This window comes from Lepidothrix coronata, unplaced genomic scaffold, assembly GCF_001604755.1.
Source record: "Lepidothrix coronata isolate B3197 unplaced genomic scaffold, Lepidothrix_coronata-1.0 Scaffold132, whole genome shotgun sequence".
Taxonomy (NCBI): Eukaryota; Metazoa; Chordata; class Aves; order Passeriformes; family Pipridae; genus Lepidothrix; species Lepidothrix coronata.
The window spans coordinates 2354189-2367986 of NW_016690312.1; positions in this window are offsets into that span (position 1 = coordinate 2354189).

Genomic DNA, 13798 nt, shown 5'->3' on the forward strand with positions numbered 1-13798 from the left:
CTATGTGCACAGGGCATGCAACAGATTACAAACTCGAGGGACTAACTGCTGGTTTCAGGTGACTTTGGTAGATAGAATCAAAACTATATTCAAGATCACAGCCCTTTAATACCTTCAAATGCCATATCCATCTTCAGATTAACTGAAAGAAAAGAGAAAATGCACTTTATTCCCTTTTAAAAAATATGGTGCTTCTTTACACAAGTGTTGCCTGTGAGTATTTAAGGTCAGCTCAAAGTTTGGCATTGTAATTTTTATTCTTCAACTCATCAGCATAGCTAAAACCTCCAGACCTGTGTCTCTTTGATCATTTTGGATTTGGACAGTGTCCAACACATTAACTTTCATCTGAAGCTTACAACTTCTTGGCAACACTAACACTATTTACTTCTGCCTTGTAGGAACACCAAGAACTGGTGATAAACTGTACTGGGTCTGCGTGGCAAGGTTTTGGGTACTGGGGGCTGCAGGGGTACCAGCAAGTTTTAATATTTTCTTTCCTTGAAAAGAGTAAAATCCTTTGCTCTTTACTCCAGCATGAGGATCCTGCATTGGGATGCTCATGTCACTGTCCTTCAGGAGCATCAAAATCAATGCACTTGGAAAGCAAACATATGAAGGGAAGTTGACATCATTGATCTTTTCCCACCTGTAAGGAAAACACTAAGCACGACATTGTGCAACTAAAAAATGTCTCTGATGAATAGCAATTGTGAGAAAAAAATAATCATTATTTGCAATTCCATGTGCATCCTCTGTATTTTAAGCTCTGCAGTATCCACACTTGCCAGGAAATGAACACAGTAGTTCTTAACCTTTTTAGTGAAGGCACAGACATTTCTTTAACTAGATTCTACAGTGAATGTTAGATTGACTGGCCAATGTAGAAATGTCCAGTTCTAAGGTCTGAAAAAAATTGCTCTTGACATTTCTCCCACCAACCTGAAAGTCAGTTTGAGGCCTCAGGTGCACATGGACAGGTTGACACCCTCCATACTTCAGGCTCAGCCGAGTGCTCAGACTAGTTCTCACTCGTGTTACATTTCCTAGATCAGTCTTCCACATCCCAGCTAATTATCAACATCATCTCTCCAGATAATCTTGTCAGAGGATGACTGTGTCAGCAGATAATCTTTTTAGGGGATAATCTTACCAGAGGATCATCTTGTCTCGAGATAATTGCATTTCAAGGCTCAAGAGCATCAGTTCCTCCCAAGAATATGGTAAATTTTCAGAAGCAGCAATATATAATCATAAGTTTAAAAGACATATTAAACTATGTGACATGAGTCAGCAGAGAAGTGGAAATCAATGTAGAGCACTCCTGTCTCTACAAAATATCCTACACAAAAACATTTGTGAAAGAGGACTCTAATGAACAGCAATTTTGGTAGTACAGTATATTACAGTTAAAGAGTCCTTAGTTCTCTCATTACAGATTTTAATACTTTGTAATAAAAGCTTCTCCTAGGTGAGATTCCACAGGCATCACTTTGCACTAATATTTTCTATGAGTTAATATTGCACAGGACTACAATAAATTGTAAGCCTCACAGCACTGTTCTTGGGTAAGATTAGAGAATTCCTCATTTTTAGGAGTGGATTAAGACTCAACCAGTGCATCACTAATCACTAACATAAAAAATTTCCATAAATACTGCAGCCCTTTCAGGTGTTGAAAAAGATCTAGTAATTTTCAATGCCTTTATCAACCTGTGAAACTGTTACAGATAATGAAATAGTAGTAGTAATGGAATTAGAATTTAGGAATTCTGATCCTAAAGCCCTGTCCATTTGCACATACTCCAAAGTGCAGAGCCAACAACCACGTTCAAACCTTCCTTTTTCTAGACAAAAGCTAGTTAATTCAGCATTCTTTCTGATTCTGGACCTGTTGCTGCTCTTTTCCCTACACATCTCACTGACTTGTGTCCATTCAGTTTTCAGGGATTACTTCAAAAAACATTGAGGATAGCTTTTTTTCTCTAGTTGAAAATGTGTGTCTATGTGAATACCAGGTAATTTCTGGACAAGTGGAGCAAAATTAGAAATGTCAGCATTCATTTATATTAAAACAAAATGCTCCTACTCAAAAGCTGCATCCTGCAAAAATATTCCTTTTGCAGGAACCACCCGAATGAATGAGGATTATGACACCTCCTTATGGTAATCCTACACCTTTGATGAGATATTGCTATTCTGGTCAGTGTTAGTTCCCTCACACCAGGCAGCAATGTCAGGAACGTGCTGCACTCTGTTCACACCAGCTCTGAGCTCAGCTTTTAATGGTTTTCCTGGTTTCCCAGTTTTATTTAGCAACACTTTACATCAGCTGCACTTCCCTTACAATTTATTTTTATGGGTGGTTAGAAAAACAGCCTTATCCTTCTTTGTTTTAACCAGTTTCTACTGTTTCCTGACTTTTATTGCACCCAGGCAGCAGCAGCCATGTCATGGTGTGCCTTTACTAATTGATGCTCTCTGTTTCCACCCCAACCTTCACCTGTGCCATGCCAGCTGCCTACTTTCAATTTATTTGGAGATATGCTTTATTCTTTTTTCCTCCTGACCTCCATGACCCTATTTGTGCTACTGCAAAAAGAAGGAAGATTGTCTAACGTCCATGAATCAACTCAATTGATATTTCCAGGGCATATACACTGTTAGAACCTCGGCCTTCACAGTTCACTACGTGTTTCCTCTGTATCTCTCCTGCACAGAGAAAACATGATTTTACTATATTACCAATTTTCATAGCTGATGTCATTTATTGTCTTGTATTATACAGAAGACTTCTGTATAATACTATAAATTTTTATCAAAACTTCCAACCTTTATTCTGAGTAATGGTCTACTCCAAATATCATTTAAAATTAATCTGGGAAGAAAAATAGTGCCATCTGCATCTATAAACAACTGTAATCACAAACATCAATGGCACTAATGAAAATCTGAAAGTCAGAATATTTAAATATCCTTTGCACTTATTGGGAAACCTTGGAAAACCACCACCCTCAAGGTGGGGTTAGCATGTTTTAGCTACTGAATGAACAGGATTACATTCTTGGTTTAGAAATAAACCCTGAAGAAGAAAACATGGTACTCCCATCTGAGAGACAGAAAAATAAGTTAAGATTGGGATGCATTTTCACAGTGGGTTGGAACTGTTCTGATGCAGACAACTCTCTGAAGAGGTGGTCTTCTTCCTCTTCCACTCCAAACCATCATCCTACCTGGATGATTGCAATGGCTTTATTCAGACAGTTTTGTGTCCCTCTGTATCCTACAATCATGTAATTTTTAGATCTGTTTCCAAAGTGGAGGCAGGAAGCCGTGATTAGTTCCTAGAGGAAAGATTGCCTCTGTAAAATCAGTTTAAGAAATACATGAAACCAGACCCTTATTTTTCATTCTGTTTGCTTCAGATTAAGATCTGGGGAGAGGGTTTTGCTTTTTAAGAAACTTCCTCCATAAAATATCGGTCTCTAATGAAATGCAATGACAGTCACATAATTACATGACTGTCCTACAGTGTTTTTCATACCAGTTCATTTAGTCTGCATTTCCCTACTGAAATTCTGCATTACCAATTGACTGCTTCTATGCACGATTATCTGCCATTAGCCAGACTTTCATTCATTGATAATTTATCAATAATGTTAACACACCTATTTAAAGACACTTGGAATGTAGTTCTGTGCCAGGGGGAGAGAGGGATGGAGATGTCTGAGTCAAAAGTTACTATGTATTGATAAATATGAGCAAATACTTTTATTTTTAATGAATTTGAGCCTTTAGTGATCTCAGAAAGGAGAAAACCCGTGGCAAACCACTGGCTCTGAAGAATCCTGAAGATGAGGAGTATAACCCTCTCTCAACTTACATTAACTGCAACTGGATTTTAGGATGTCCCAGTACCCTGCAAGTCAAAAATTATGAAAACTTAGATTTTCTGGTTAAAAAGTAAACTTTCTAACAAGTCTTTTCTCCATCTTTCATATCACAGTCCCCAAAACCCCATAGATCTGCAGAAAATTCCTGTAATACACACTGCCCCCAAAATTCCAGAGTCTTTTGGGCCATCTTCTTATTTTGTCATGTTCCCTTTCAGACAGAATAGGTTTCCACAGGTATCTTCTCCCTATTGTTATGCAACAGTTCTTCTTTTCCATTTGCCAAATTCCACTGTATACTTCTATATATACATTAGAGTACAGGTGATTCCTAAAGTTATTCCTGTTAGAAACAGAAGGCAGCATCAGGAGAGTCTTTATAGGCCAATAGCAATGAAAAAATTGTATTTACAGGAAACAAAACATAATCTGAATTTCAGTTCAACCTTTTGTGTGTTGTTCATCAATGTAAACAGCTGAAAATGCTTCTGGTGAGAACAAATATTTTCAAAGGAAAGAAAAATAAAAGAGTTTCTTCTGGTATTGTCGGGTATGGCCTGAGTGTTTTCAAATTATATCCCTTTATGGATGAAAACAGGAGTTCTGAAACTGTATTTGTTTACTGGGAAATATAATGTTATTAATTTCCTACATCTCTACTGTCTTTTCCAAGCATACTTTATTAGCTTTTATGCATGTTAACCAATTTAAATGAGAAGTTGTGAAATGTAGAATGGGAAATATTATAATTAAAAGTTTGTTATGACAACTCTGACAGACCGAAAACTTGAAGAATTAAGATGTTAAAAATCATAGCACTTGGAGCTATTTAGCAAAACTTTCAAGATCGACAACTCTGCTTTACAAAACCTTTAAGTGTTTATTAACTTAAGTAGATTTCATAGGCTTTCTTTGATCACATTTTTTTTACAATACAGCTATTGCAAAGCATGCATCCTAATTGTTTATTTACACAATATTAATATTCAGGCAGAAGGATCATGGAAGCACAGTTAATTAAATACAAATTAATGTGGTGGAATATTTAATTATCTATTCTACACCTCACAACTAATGATTATGTAAATGCCTTGCATTTAATCTTGTTCCCAGGAAATTAACTTAATGGCCTTCAACAAATGAACATTTTGTATGCATTGCAGGACACTTTATCTAAATTTTAACAGCATGGTATTAGTTTCAGATAATAACACGATTACACAATTTAAAATGTAAATGTATACAACACTTTTGTTTCCTTGATTTTACTTCAGAATTCGGAGTGGAATATAGGAGAATTTATAGGATTGCAGCTCTGAGGCTCAGTGGGGTAGGTTTTGGCCAACATTTATTTCTCCAGTTTTGCTTTCAGCACACTGTCAGGGCTCTCTGTCGCTCAAACACCCAGTCTGTGCCTGGAGAGAAGAACAGATACAGAAAATATCTCACTGTACCACAGAGCTCCTGCTAAATTGCCCATACCCCAGTCCAGTAATGAATATTGAAAGCTAGCCGTAGCAGAGACTTTGCTCTCTTGATTGCAGAAAAAGTCTGTACCTTTCTGTAAAAAAAAAAAAGAGTCTCTATGTCTGATTCTGGTAGACAGTTAAAGCAGTATTTACACAGAAAATCTTCCTTGGAAAAAAACACTTTAATAGTGACATGTAGAAAATGTAACAGTGCAAGGCTGTCCTTTCATCCTCCAGGTTTTTTTCGCTTTTAGAGATATTAGGACCTCCTACATGTTTTAACCTTGGATTCCAGAACACTTTGGAGTGATCTCAAAAGGAGATTATGTAATTACAAGAAGAATCCTTAACTTTCACTAAAGCACATACGAGATATAGTGCCTGGGAAAAAAGGTCTCTTGTTACTAACCATGTAATTAATATGCTCTCCAATCCAGGATTAATCTAGGAGAGCTTCTCAGGCTGAGAAGAGAGAGGGTTATTAGGGTCTTATGTACGAGCTAAAAAGGGACTGGTGATTCTGACTTATGGGTCTGTAGGCCTGGGCATGCCTGTGCAGACTGTCAAACACTGCCATTCCTGTCACTTCTGCTTTTGCAGAACCCTTACAGCTGGAGAAAGTCTTATTCAAAATCGGTGGAAGCCAATGGGAAATGATCAGAAATCAAACACAAAGAATAACAATGAGATCTCACGGTGTATTTTATAGCTTTAGAGCGTTTTACCTATTTTACAAAGGCAACACAACACTAAGTTGGACAGCCAGGTAAATTTTACCCAAGTGAAGGTAAATGGTGTTTAGAAAAAAAAAAAAAATGAGAAACTGTTCAAAGAATAGTTTCAGTCAAAAGTATAAAATGAAAGTTTTCAAAATTTATGTCATTTTGATATTATTTAAATTAAATGTTTCCTTTGTGAAATAGGGAAGAGCAAGAAGGCTTAAGAAGATAGAATCTCTGTTTCATTTATAAAGAATGAGAGAAAAAGAAATCCCTAGCTCTGACCAGGTACACTCATATGAATTATACATTTGCTTATCCATAGTGCTGCACTTGCTAATCATCACTGTAATTGCACTCAGGAAAACAGGAATGGAAATTTCACAGAAAAAAAATCTTTGAGTCATTTACCCATCCTGAATTCAAGGGGAATAGATATAAGTTTTAACATATTCAGCTAAAAAAAAAAAATCCAGCACTAGGAGGCTCCATTTTAAAGAAGAAATTCTACCCAAAAGTCTGTTTTTTAATGGATTTCTTACCTGGGATCTATAAACAAAGGAAATAAAAAAGGAAAAGGAAAGAACTGCACTTACCTACTAGTATAAGCTATATAATATATATTCAATTAGATAGGCCAAAACAGGTCCTTTGAACTCTAAGACACTTTGTATCTAAACTCTTGGATGCTCGTGGTATCATTCCCATTGTTAAAGCACAGTACATGTTGAAGTATTTTGTGGTTTAGATTCATAAGAGGTACATATTAATTGTCATTCACTCGTCACAGCTGTCATCCAGAAATCAGTTGAATAATCACAGAGAAGTGCAGCCATAAAAGTGAGCTGATCAAATTAAAATTAATTAGTTGACATCGTGTTCTTTGTTTTGTGTGATCTTTTACAGCCATTTTCTGCAGGGTTATGTTTGTGTCTCTCAGACAGCTTTTTTGCCTCTGCGAAGGCAATGAGTGATGTTACCCTTGGTATGGAAAGTTCAGAATGTGACATGGGTTCTTTTGTATCTCCCATTCATCCTGCTGCTTCCTGCCAATTCATCCAGCTCTCACTGCATGAAAATCCTTTGGTTTATGTTTCCTTTCTTGTTGCTTATTGTTCTGTTTGTCTAACATTTAGTTTATTCTTTTTTGGGGGTGAGAAAGAGGTAAACCAGGGGTGTAAACCTGCAAGGAGATGGGAAATTCTTGGAGGAGCTTGGCAGTCAGTGGAAGCTGATTACACTCAGTAACACTCCACACCTTCTTGGATCAGCTGTCAGCTGAGAAGGAAAGTGGATGACAAGGAGTGGAAATAGTTATTTTTGCATATTATTTCAAAAGACCCAGTTCAACTGTCATTTAAGTCAATGGGAGATTTTCCACTGAGTTTAATGGAAAACTCTTAACGTTTTACACCACTGAGGATTATGCCAGTTAAACATCTACCTGGACAAACCTACCAAAACCAGTCAAATGAGGATTCCAATAACTACCCTGCAGTTTAGTCCCCTTACAGCACCCATCTCCACCAGGGAATGTGTTCCTCACACACTCATCAGGAGAGCAGATCCTACTGAGCTCAGAGTTGGAAACAAAGGAGATGATCTAAAACTGGAAGTATTTTAATGGACCTCTGTATAAAATGAGAAGTTCTCCCACTGGCATATGATATCAGAAGCCTTTACCATGAGTAGAAACCAAAAATACAATGAAAGAATATATACCTCCATACTCTATTAAATACTTGTTAAACTACAGTTGAATCACAATTCCCCATTTGAAGAGGCTTTAGAAACTTTCCATGCCTCTATTAGACTAATGTATTCTTCAGATCACCACCCATTTATGTGGAACATTCCACTCCCTCTTCCTTTTTCCTTCATCTCCGCTGTCTTCCCCTTAAAACACTTCTTGATCTCCTTTCCCAGACCTTCATTTCATTATCTCCTCTCCCAGACCTTCACTCTGCCCTTCTTTTTATATTTATTCCGTGGAAGAAAAAAAAAAAAGAGAACTAAGAATGTGTTGGCTGCTATAAAGTTTTTTGGGAAGGTATGTGGAGAAGGAGTTCTCAGGGTAGAATGTTGGGGAGGGCCAGTAAAGGGATTAATTAAGACTCTGCAACCCCTTTCCTGCTTCCAGGTTCCCTCTGAATCAAGATGACTGTTTGCATTAACACATTCAGGAGAAATTAATTTCCTTTAACTAAAAGGACACAGGAGAGCAATGCAGTTCCCATCATATGTAGTTATCTTTGACATCTCAGACTAAATGATCCAGCTGTTTTCGGCTAAGTCAGCTCAGGGCTGACTTGGGCATCGGATCAGAACTCCCACTGTGGCATCCACACTGAGACACACTAATAGCTCTGCCTTGAGGTCGAGTGGGCACTTTTCTTTTGCTGAGTGACACAGGTTTATATTCTGCTCTCCCTCCTGCTTACCATTCTCACAGTCTGGGCTCTCTTTTCCTGGCACCAAGCATCTTTAGAAACCAGATTAAATAGGGTTTAGCCCAGAATCACCAACATCACTTCTTCAAATAGTTCAGCTTCACAGTCATAAAATAGCAACTACTCCTTGGATTATGGCAGCATATTCTTGAGCCCATGTAATCTTAAAACATACATTGCAGGGCTCTAATTTTCAATGACTGTCAGGCACCTGTTTATATTTATGTGGTGTGTTGACATTTCAGGTGTCCTGCAAAGACTTTCACATTGATTTGGACAGAACAGTTCAAAATTCAAAAAACTTAGTGTGTGAAAAATCATTGCAGCATGTCCCCACTGCCATTTGCAGAGAGGAGGCAAATATAATTCTGTACCACCCCTAGACTTTTACATCTATGTGAATAAAATGAAACCCAGACTATCCAAAAGAGTTCAGCTTTTGTGTCAGTCCAGTCCCATTGGAAACATTGGTAAACACCAAGAAAAAGCAGCAGAATTAGGTCAGTGCTGAGGACCTTTGCAGATCTCTGTTAAATCAGCAGCTCAGCTTCTATATGGTCAAAGAACCACGGCATAAAATTTCAAAACTGATGGCTTTTCTACACTTTGTGGATTTTTTCCTGTTTAGGAAAAAGTTGCATAAAGAAATGACTGCTGAAGTGGAAAAAAAGAGTTGAATATTTGTACACTTTTTCTGCTACTGGGTTTTCCCTTTACATTTCTTTATTAGTTGAGAAACAATTGTAATACTTGAGCAGTCAGTGAGTTCACTTTATTAACAATTCAAACATAATATGAAGCCAATATATTTAACATTAGTTACTAACCTTCTGCAAATTTAAGCTGCATTTTGCTCACTTAATTAGGTAAACTGTATGATTTTTCTTTTACTGGTTCCTCTTTTTAATATGAGAGCAATAAAAGCACCATAGGGTGCATTGTATTTTAAAAAATGTATTAGAATTTATATTTTTCTATGAATTGTAAATTGTTTGGAAATTTTTTCACCTTCACTATTCTTATGATTCACAATAAAATATGTGATCCCTAATGCAACCTTTTTAAAAAGTGACTTCACCCAGCCTGTAACTAATTAATTATGAACATAATCTGTTCTAGTGACAGTTATTTTTTAACAAAGCTTTATAATGCAAATCATGGCATTTACATTTCTATTCAAGGGATGTCTACATTTAAACTCTCACACAGGATATTGCCTAAGAATCAATCCACTATTTTCTCTCTTTTTTTTTTTTTCACCTTCTACTCTTTCCTTTGCAGTTCTCGTTTTCTCTTGAAATGAAACAAAACATCGCTAATTTGGCTCGAGCCTTTCTCCTCTTCTTGGTATTTTCCTCCCTTACTCTCATTGCAGACTGAGTGGATCAAGCTATTGAATGTAAAGCCAGAGAGCATTTCACTATACATGAAATGAAGGAAGATCATGCTGGGACAGTCACCTTCAACATCGTGCATTCAGTCTGAATTTACAGTAATAGACTCATACTCGGAGGACACTTGCTGTGTTTGTTTGCAAACTAGTATGCAGTACTTACAAGTCTGTGGTTTTATTGACATATTCCTTTCCTTTCCTGTGGTTTTTAATTGAAACCCCCACTGCTCAGCCGAGCTCCTGGAAGTCAGAGAACAGAAGTTTTGCGTTTAGTTTAGCATTTAGACAAGATGAACGCATGCAGCAGAGTTCTGCTGGTCGATTATGAAATGCATGGTTCAGGGCTGCTGGAGTTTTTGTTTTGATTAAGACTCATGGTATGTGTATGGAATTAGCACTAGGAAGTCAAATCATAGAATCCCAGAATCAGCTGACTTGGAAGGGACCCACAAGGATTATTGAGTCCAACTCCTGGTCCCGCACAGGACCATCCCCAGGAATGTGCTCAAGAGGATCATCCAAACCATGCTGGAGCTCCAGCAGCCTTGGTGCTGTGCCCACTGCCCTGGGGAGCCTGGTCAGTGCCCAACTACCCTCTGGGGGAAGAACCTCCTTCAAATATCCACCCTAACCCTGCCCTGACACAACTTCAGGCCATTCCTGGGGTCCTGTCACTGGTCACCACAGAGAAGAGATCAGTGCCTGCCCCTCCTCTTCCTCTCAAATCAATGTTTAAGGAAATGTCTTAATGTATAGACCAACATTGAAATAAATATCATTTTAATATTACTTGGTTAATTAGAAAAAATTTTTTCTATAAGGTGTTTGCTTCCTGATGCCTCGTATACACTGCTGACTGTCCAACACGAGAGTTCAGTACACAGCCCTTTGAGCTGTGACTTGGCCAGCCAAGGATAATTTTTCATTCTGTTCACTCTCTGGATGAGCTGAGAGTGAGCCAAGAATAGCCCTGTATATCATAAGGAAGGTATCATTTCTTAAAAAATATTACAGTGTTCTTCACCAGCATTGTGGAATAATTCTACTTTAGGTACTAACAGAGTAAAAAAAAGCATATGTGAAACTGGTGTGACAAAAACTGATAGACAAAAATCATGTAAATCTAAACCCATATTTCTAAGCCCAGGCATATCACTTGAGTTAGAATTCTGTTGGCTTATGCTTTTGTCTTATTGTACGAGTTAAAATCCACTAAAAACATTTATGACCCAAGGGAATGGCACGAAGCTTTGTCAGGGAATATTTAAGTTGGATCTCAGGAAAAGGTTCTTCCTCCAGAGGCTGGTTGGGCACTGCCCAGGCTCCCCAGGGCAGTGGGCACAGCACCAAGGCTGCCAGAGCTCCAAGAGTGTTTGGACAACGCCCTGAGGGACAGGGTGGGATTGTTGGGGTGTCTGTGCAGGGCCAGGAGCTGGAATTTCATAATTCTTCCAGCTCAGGATATGATTCTTTGATTATACCTGTATAGTTTTCACCTAACTAGAAGAGCAAGGCAACACAAATAGCACACAATTATGTCCAAAATAGGCAACTCATGTCCATCAATAATGCTTTAAACCACCTGTGACTCCTGAGGGTTTTCTGCAGGTGTGACTTGTCCTTAAAGCAGCTCCATGGCAAAAGCTGCATGTGATGAAGATCTGCCAGCTGTGGGTACAGTTTCCACTGCCAAAGACAAAGTAAGCATGTTTTATTATTGTCATTCTGCAGAAGCCATGAACTGTTTCAGCTGCTGTTATACACACAGTTCTATCTTTCTAACAAGGTCAGCCTGGATACCCTTTAGTGAATTTCTTACTGCTCTGCACAATTAATTAAACATCTCCCTGTGCCTTATATGCTGACCAAAACCATCTCTTTCCACCCAGACACTAGTCAGCAGACTATATGATCCTGTGCTAAAACACATCTCACTTCTTCCTATTAAAATGAAAATCCATTAAATGAAAATCCATTAAATGAATGGATTTTCTTCCTTGTATTTCAATATGAATTGAACCAACTTGCCTTGGATGCAGATGGGAAATAGACTCTTTCAAGAATTCCTCCTGTTGCATTATCACCCTTCAACCAAGTAGCCAGCAGAGGCTTTGCAGCACAGAAAAAAAAAAGCCAACCACCACCAGCATTTGTCAAATAAATGTCTGTTAATGAATAACAGAAAAGTGTGAAAAGAACTCTGCTAGAGAAACAATGAAATATTAATAAACTTGGGTAGGAAGCCTTGCTAGGTGAGGAATTAGACAAATACATCACTTGTTTTCTTTATCTTCCCCCAGGACAGTGCCTACAAGAATTGGTATTGACCTATGAGGTAAGAAACACACACAGTAAAAACCCACAACAAACAATCCACAATATTAGAGTCCAGTTCACACCACAGACCACTGCACAATTAAGGAGCTTACAAGGGTAGTAATATGACAGTGAAAAACCTCCTATTTGTCCTGTATTAAGCCTGGGAATCACATATACCCCATCCTGATAAACCTTAATATTCCTTTCTTTCTTTTGCTCTCATACTTTTAATCATAACTGAAGAACTGACATGACCAGATATAAAAGGAAATAGAGGATTATATTAAAATTATCAAAAGAGTCTCCAAATATCTGGACTTTTTAACAAGTACATTGGTAAATTGCTGACTTTTTCCATATGAAGCATATTACCAAATATGTATTTTTTTGCATGACTGCTGTGGTGTGCACATGTACTCTGAACCCTTGTGCTGGACCAAGCATTAAAATACCTGAGGAGCAATTATTGATTATTTGGGTGAAAAGGAGAACTAGTCATTGCAGCCTAAAGGATTAGGCTCACTGCTCACTTCTTACTGACAAATACTGAATTTTAAAAAGAGGATCACGAAGATAACCAGGTTCTTTCAGTTTTCTACATATCAAAGCTGGAAGGTATAAAATTACTATTTTGTTTGAAACCGAAACTCTTTTAAACTGAAATAGTAATCCACTGATTTTACCAGTGGAATGCCAGACTATTTAAGAATTTGCAAATATCCCTGTCAGTGTTGCTCATTATGCAAGAAATAGACTATAACAAAATGACATTGTAAGACAGTGTGCCGCTCCTTTGAGGGATAAGTGGGAAAGTGCTGCCAGGAGTCCATTGAAATTCCAACGTGAGAGGAACTGCCAGCTGGCTGTCCACAACAGAATAAGACAAAAAAACCTCTATTTTCTGCCTATCACTATAAGAGCAGCCGTTTGGCTTAAGTCCATTCAAAATCAAATATCCAGATGGGAGACAGTTCCCATTTGTCCCTTTAAGGGTTAAAGAAGGTAAAGCAAAAGGTAAAGCAACTATTAGGTTATTTTTGCATAAAAGAGCTTCTTTGACTGGGGAGTAGCAGGGAAAAAAATCTCTTACTGCACCGCTGTAAATAAGTGGCAGGCAGGTATGTGCTGGCCAATAGGATCTGAAAGACAGTAAGTGAAATAAAATCTATTTTTCACACTCCAGTGCTGATGTTCTGGTGTATTTGCTGCATTGTTGCTTTTTTATACAGAAAAAAACCTTATTGTTATCTAGACACTGTCGCAATTAACCTACATGTGTTTTAAAGGCATAAATTTTTCCAGTGTGTTTTTCATACAGTTTCCACAATCAGACTGTAAAAGGGAATTTAGATTGGCCTCCTTCAAATGAGCTTTTAGTGGAGGAGACTGAGAGGAGACCCCATAACCAAATACAGCCTCCTCAAGAGGGGTAGGAACTGATCTCTGCTCTGTGTGAGCAATGACAGGACCCAAAGGAACAGCTGGGGCTGGGTCAGGGCAGGCTCAGGTTGGATCTCAGGAAAAGGTTCTTCCCCCAGAGGCTGGTTGGGCACTG